Below are 7,500 nucleotides of genomic sequence, written 5' to 3'. Positions count from 1 at the left end.
GAACTATTTTTATTTACAGAAGAAAAGCCAGAGGAGACATAAATGGAGAGGAAAGGGTTAAGAGGTAAAACACGGTAAGAGAGAGAAATTGCGAGGGAGAGAAGTGAAAAAAGAGAGAAGTGAGAGAAAAGGGAGTGAGATAGAAGGAGGGAGTGAGAGATTGAAGAAAAGGAGGACTACAACCAGACAACAGTAGTCTATGTCTCTGACTCACTACCAGAAGAATGGGCATTCACAGAGTTGTACGAAGTAGAAGTAGAAGTACTCTAACAAATGTAATTACAACCCTAGTGATATGATATTACATGCGTTCAACTTGTAATATCATGCTACTGGTGTTGAATTACATTTGTGAAAGTACTTTTATTTCTACTTTATACAACTCTGAGCATTCAGCCCATGTCCAGAACTGTGTCTACTACATAATGCGTTCTACATATAGTAGGTTAGAGCAGTGTTCCCCAACCTTTTTTTGTCTCGCATACCCCCTAAGCCTCTTAGTTGTGCCATGAGTACCCCCTAATTCATGTTCTATATCGCTTTCTCTGTCCTGATGTGACTGCTTAATATATTTGTTATAATAATTTTTTTAAATAATTTTTCCAAATACCCCCCTGCAGTGTGCTCGTGTACCCCTAGTGGTACACGTACCCCTGGTTGGGAAACACTGGGTTAGAGTATGGGAACCTGAAGTAATCCCAGAGGGAAATGAAAGGGTCCAGCAGCATGCGTTTAATAAAGTACACACAATACACAATCCAAAATGAACAATGCACAATCCACAAAGCACAATACACAATGTGCCGATCCACTCACATCAACACAGACAGTAGGCCTACATAATTAGGCTATTTGGCATTGTACCGATCCAGATCCATCCTATGCTTAGATGCATTGGACACATTTCAAGACCAGCCTATCACCCACTCATTACACACATAATGTACATTCATTTAGAAAAAAAAAGAAGGGAAAAAGACAGAATCGGGTACTATGTCTTCAAACGAAAGCCACAGACTGCTCCTCCCATTTCCATCCAATCAGGCTTCACCTCTGTCAAGGGACGACTCAATAGGGGGGCGGAGCCTGGGTCATCTCTCCAAGGTAATTAGAGGAATCCATCCTCCAATCCCTCCTCTCCCAACAGCTAAATACTGACCTTGAAGTCATCAGTTCCTGCAGCGCCGTTCGTTCGCTCAATCCTCCATTACTCCCATGCCTGCGTAATGGCGCTATCATTATCTCTAAAGGCCTAAACACAGCCATTCCCCTTTGCCCCCTGTGGTTCGTCTCTCCCCCATTACATCCCATATACTGTAGACCTTGACTGGGGTTATTTTTAACAGAGACCCAAGTCAACCGTTCCATACAGTAGAGCATCTAAGGGTGCTTTTCCACGGCTGGTTTTCTGGTAGGCCTACAGCTCGATGAAGCACGACTCGGCCGCCACTTTTTGCTCTTCGACTAGGCACGACACAGCTCAATTGTAAAGCAAACAGTGGCGGCACAGTCGCACGGTGTTGAGCTGTTGGCCTACCAGAAAACTGGCAGTGGAAAAGAGGCATACGTGGTATGGTGCAAGCCGAAGTCAATTCACAAATAAAAGAGCCAAATTGACCTGATTTGGATACATGTGTTAATGCAAAACCATTGCCTCAATCATTGACCATCTCCTATCATGTCGTCAGTGGAGTGGCCAACAACGAATATACTGTATAGATTTCTCTCTCTGTCTCTCTCGCTCTGTCTCTCTATCTCTCTCTCTCTCTCTCTCTCTCTCTCTCTCTCTCTCTCTCTCTCTCTCTCTCTCTCTCTCACACTCTCTTAATTGATGGCAGAGGTGATTTATGTATCTTTGTCAGGGCCAGCTATTAGCAGAGGCAGGCCCAGCAGGGGGGGGGGGGGGGGGGGGTGCTGGGGGACAAAGGGGACAGTTATCCCGGACCCAGGGAGACAGGGGGCCCAGAACTGGGTCCTCATTAAATTGTATGCATTGGGCTGGGGGGCCCTTTCAGATGAGTTTGTCCTGGGCCCGGCCAAAGCTGTCAGCGGCCCTGCCCTCACTAAAGTGCAGGAGAGAGCAGTGGCAGCCAACTACTTATTTGTGTCATTTGTCACCAGCCCTCACAGGCACACACACACACAGACGACAATCCATACGTAGCCACCCTGATGCATACATATGGCTAAATGACTCTGACTAGGTCTAGGACAACAACACTGCTTTGGAATATGAGTGTGTGTGTGTGTGTGTGTGTGTGTGTGTGTGTGTGTGTGTGTGTGTGTGTGTGTGTGTGTGTGTGTGTGTGTGTGTGTGTGTGTGTGTGTGTGTAAGAGGGAGAGAGGGAATGAGAGGGAATGAGAGAGAGGGAGAGAGAGAGAGAGAGAGAGAGAGAGAGAGAGAGAGAGAGAGAGAGAGTATGTGTGTGACATGACACCGTTTATGAATTGAGCAGTGCAAAAATGTTCTCTCAGAATTGGAATTGAGGTGTGATATTTGTAAATACTGTGCAGCCTGTGTGCAGTGTGTGCGTGCGCACATCCGTGTGTCCTTTTGTGTGTGCGTGCCTGCGTGCGTCCATGTGTGTGTGCCTGCATCCGTGTGCGTGTGTGTGTGTGTGTGTGTCCGTGTGTGCGTCCGCGTGTGTGTGTGTGTGTGTGTGTGTGTGTGTGTGTGTGTGTGTGTGTGTGTGTGTGTGTGTGTGTGTGTGTGTGTGTGTGTGTGTGTGTGTGTGTGTGTGTGTGTGTGATGAACCTAATGGTGTGAGATGTGTCACAGCAAATATCCTTAGTTTTGATGGATGATTGTGCCTGTGCAACTGCGGCGGTCCTCTCTCCCTCTAATCCTTCTTGCGCATCAGCACTGTCAAACAGTTGCCTGGTAATGTGTAATGTGTGAAGTTTAGAGCCTGTGCCTAAAGCAATTTCCTTCCGAGCTGAAAAATACCCTTCAATGGACCTGCTTTCTCCTATTTTTTCTTTCTTTCTTTCTTTCTTTCTTTCTTTCTTTCTTTCTTTCTTTCTTTCTTCCTTCTTTACTTAATTATCTAGCTAGTTAGTTACTTTTGTATGCTTGTATTTGTTGCTTTCTTCACATCACATAGAGCTTTTTTATTTCCTTTGCCTATGGCTAGGATTGAAGGCCGGTACAAGGATGGTTACAGACAGCTGGCAGTCCATCTGCACAGTATAACTCCAAATATGAATGTTCAGGCCAATTATATTTCTCCATTTTACACAACAGACCATTTGAAATGGAGGGAAAACCCATAGCACTGTACTAAATTGAGCTGGCAGGAAGATGCGGTTCAATCATCCAGACTTCTGATTATCCTTTTACACTTCAGCTAATCCTTTTTTGTGCGTCTACAAGGGCCAATATCTCTTTCACTCTCTCCCATGAGTACTGTGACAAGCTTGTGCAGTTGCCGGAAATTGCTGGAAAAACACTGGCAAAAAATAGCGTTAATTAACTTGTTTGCTTTGGTGCGCCTTACACTACTTACCGACAGTACAATAATGCATGACATTAAAGGCTCAGTTATGCTTCCTACTTGTGCCACAGAGTGAGCTTGACGCAGCCATGATGCAGTTAATTTATTTATTTAATGAAGAGCCCACAGTCCGTAGACCGACGAAGGTTAGAACAAGGAAGTAGCGCTTGTTCTCGACTCGAGGACAGAGCAGGCTGGTCGAGAGGACCAATCAGAGACCTATTTTCGCCCTTTCACGCCGTCGCTCCCTGCGTCGAGACACAATTTTGGGGAGGTGCCCCAGAGTACCTGCGTGATGGGGGGGGGCTTCACTACGTTAACTGCGCGGCTCACTGCATCATGATGCAGTGACGCTGATCTCGAGGCATAAACCACGGTGGTTTATGCCTCGAGATCAGCGTCACTGCATCATGATGCAGTGAGCCGCGCAGTTAACGTAGTGAAGCCCCCCCCATCACGCAGGTACTCTGGGGCACCTCCCCAAAATTGTGTCTCGACGCAGGGAGCGACGGCGTGAAAGGGCGAAAATAGGTCTCTGATTGGTCCTCTCGACCAGCCTGCTCTGTCCTCGAGTCGAGAACAAGCGCTACTTCCTTGTTCTAACCTTCGTCGGTCTACGGACTGTGAGCTCTTCATTAAATAAGTTGCCCGTGCTTTGTTGTTTGATTTATTTACACGAACCAAAGACAACACATGCGCTTGCAAGTTACGACGCTAAAGTTATTTGGACAGTTGAACAGTGGTTCCGAGGTCGAGGAAACATTCCGCTTCGTCCTCGACAAATGAGCCACTTCTTTGTTCCAAACTACTACTGTGGCTGCCAGTGCGATCAAACATGCACGTGATATAAAGATTTAATGTTTCATTTTCATTCTCGTCGAGTCTGTGATGCTAAAAAACAACCGACACGTCTAGTTTACTCTTTGTATTGAAGGCAGTTTCAGCGTGGAATGACATCGCGCAGACCGTGCTTCAAAACAGGGCATAAACAAGAATTAACTGCATCATGGCTGCGTCAAGCTCACTCTGTGGCACAAGTAGGAAGCATAACTGAGCCTTAAGGCTCAGTTATGCTTCCTACTTGTGCCACAGAGTGAGCTTGACGCAGCCATGATGCAGTTAATTCTTGTTTATGCCCTGTTTTGAAGCACGGTCTGCGCGATGTCATTCCACGCTGAAACTGCCTTCAATACAAAGAGTAAACTAGACGTGTCGGTTGTTTTTTAGCATCACAGACTCGACGAGAATGAAAATGAAACATTAAATCTTTATATCACGTGCATGTTTGATCGCACTGGCAGCCACAGTAGTAGTTTGGAACAAAGAAGTGGCTCATTTGTCGAGGACGAAGCGGAATGTTTCCTCGACCTCGGAACCACTGTTCAACTGTCCAAATAACTTCAGCGTCGTAACTTGCAATCGCATGTGTTGTCGTTGGTTCGTGTAAATAAATCAAACAACAAAGCACGGGCAACTTATTTAATGAAGAGCTCACAGTCCGTAGACCGACGAAGGTTAGAACAAGGAAGTAGCGCTTGTTCTCGACTCGAGGACAGAGCAGGCTGGTCGAGAGGACCAATCAGAGACCTATTTTCGCCCTTTCACGCCGTCGCTCCCTGCGTCGAGACACAATTTTGGGGAGGTGCCCCAGAGTACCTGCGTGATGGGGGGGGGCTTCACTACGTTAACTGTGCGGCTCACTGCATCATGATGCAGTGACGCTGGTTTATGCCTCGAGATCAGCGTCACTGCATCATGATGCAGTGAGCCGCGCAGTTAACGTAGTGAAGCCCCCCCCATCACGCAGGTACTCTGGGGCACCTCCCCAAAATTGTGTCTCGACGCAGGGAGCGACGGCGTGAAAGGGCGAAAATAGGTCTCTGATTGGTCCTCTCGACCAGCCTGCTCTGTCCTCGAGTCGAGAACAGAAATGTTCTAATCTAAGCTATGAGATAGGCGTCTGTCATTGGCTCACATTAAGGGTGGTTTATGCCTCGAGATCAGCGTCACTGCATCATGATGCAGTGAGCCGCGCAGTTAACGTAGTGAAGCCCCCCCCATCACGCAGGTACTCTGGGGCACCTCCCCAAAATTGTGTCTCGACGCAGGGAGCGACGGCGTGAAAGGGCGAAAATAGGTCTCTGATTGGTCCTCTCGACCAGCCTGCTCTGTCCTCGAGTCGAGAACAAGCGCTACTTCCTTGTTCTAACCTTCGTCGGTCTACGGACTGTGAGCTCTTCATTAAATAAGTTGCCCGTGCTTTGTTGTTTGATTTATTTACACGAACCGAAGACAACACATGCGCTTGCAAGTTACGACGCTGAAGTTATTTGGACAGTTGAACAGTGGTTCCGAGGTCGAGGAAACATTCCGCTTCGTCCTCGACAAATGAGCCACTTCTTTGTTCCAAACTACTTCTGTGGCTGCCAGTGCGATCAAACATGCACGTGATATAAAGATTTAATGTTTCATTTTCATTCTCGTCGAGTCTGTGATGCTAAAAAACAACCGACACGTCTAGTTTACTCTTTGTATTGAAGGCAGTTTCAGCGTGGAATGACATCGCGCAGACCGTGCTTCAAAACAGGGCATAAACAAGAATTAACTGCATCATGGCTGCGTCAAGCTCACTCTGTGGCACAAGTAGGAAGCATAACTGAGCCTTTATATAGCCCCGTTGGCGCACGCAGCCAAGTAAAAGATGAATGGGAGCCTATTGGGCTAAATGGCTCAGCAGGGATTTGTGACGATTCTGTTCTCTGGTTTGTAAAGATGTGTGCACATTCTGTACCTTATCATGGCAGTTGTATTAGAAGTGAAGCTAAAGGTTCCTGACATGGCTTTGTTCTCCCAAAGACGTGTTAGTTTTGTCCTGCAACACGCTAGCATTCGGCTAATACCTGCTGGCTGAGGAATCTCTGCGACTATTCACGACCAGAGCTGACGAGAGACGTACTCTGACTGATCCTCCTAGCAGAGACATCTACGGTCACACACCTCAACCCCCATCACCGTCCAACATTTGAAGGTGCCCAAATTCTCAAGGATGAGCGCAGTCATTTCCTTTACCCCATGTACACATGCCGCTTTTCCACCACCTTAAATGCAATAAATAACAGGTGTCCGCAACAATCCTAACATAACTTTAAACACATCGACATCTGAAGTCAGACTTAAAACTACAAAACAAATGGCGTAGTGCCGTAAAGTCGATTGTCACGTGTTATGTCATTGCTATAGTTGAAATAAGGGTCATTTTCACGAATCTAACACTTGACAAGATGCAAACGTGTCGGCAAATGCTTTCACTTACTCATATCTATCGAACGCGACTTCATTGTTTCCAGGGAAAAAATCACACGGGCAGATAGTTCTAAGAGAAGCGTACAGCCCCATTGGCACCCATTCATTATTTACTTGGCTGCGATAACATAGCTGCAGTGCCACTCCTGGCCACACCGGCGAGTTGTCGTTCTTGTACAAGATTCCATTTTCTTTGTCGAGAACAAGCGCTACTTCCTTGTTCTAACCTTCGTCGGTCTACGGACTGTGAGCTCTTCATTAAATAAGTTGCCCGTGCTTTGTTGTTTGATTTATTTACACGAACCGAAGACAACACATGCGCTTGCAAGTTACGACGCTGAAGTTATTTGGACAGTTGAACAGTGGTTCCGAGGTCGAGGAAACATTCCGCTTCGTCCTCGACAAATGAGCCACTTCTTTGTTCCAAACTACTACTGTGGCTGCCAGTGCGATCAAACATGCACGTGATATAAAGATGTAATGTTTCATTTTCATTCTCGTCGAGTCTGTGATGCTAAAAAACAACCGACACGTCTAGTTTACTCTTTGTATTGAAGGCAGTTTCAGCGTGGAATGACATCGCGCAGACCGTGCTTCAAAACAGGGCATAAACAAGAATTAACTGCATCATGGCTGCGTCAAGCTCACTCTGTGGCACAAGTAGGAGGCATAACTGAGCCTTTAGTCACATGGGCAGTTACAT

Source organism: Engraulis encrasicolus, chromosome 19 (assembly GCF_034702125.1).
Source record: "Engraulis encrasicolus isolate BLACKSEA-1 chromosome 19, IST_EnEncr_1.0, whole genome shotgun sequence".
Lineage (NCBI taxonomy): Eukaryota > Metazoa > Chordata > Actinopteri > Clupeiformes > Engraulidae > Engraulis > Engraulis encrasicolus.
Note: the sequence above shows the minus strand (reverse complement) of the source record.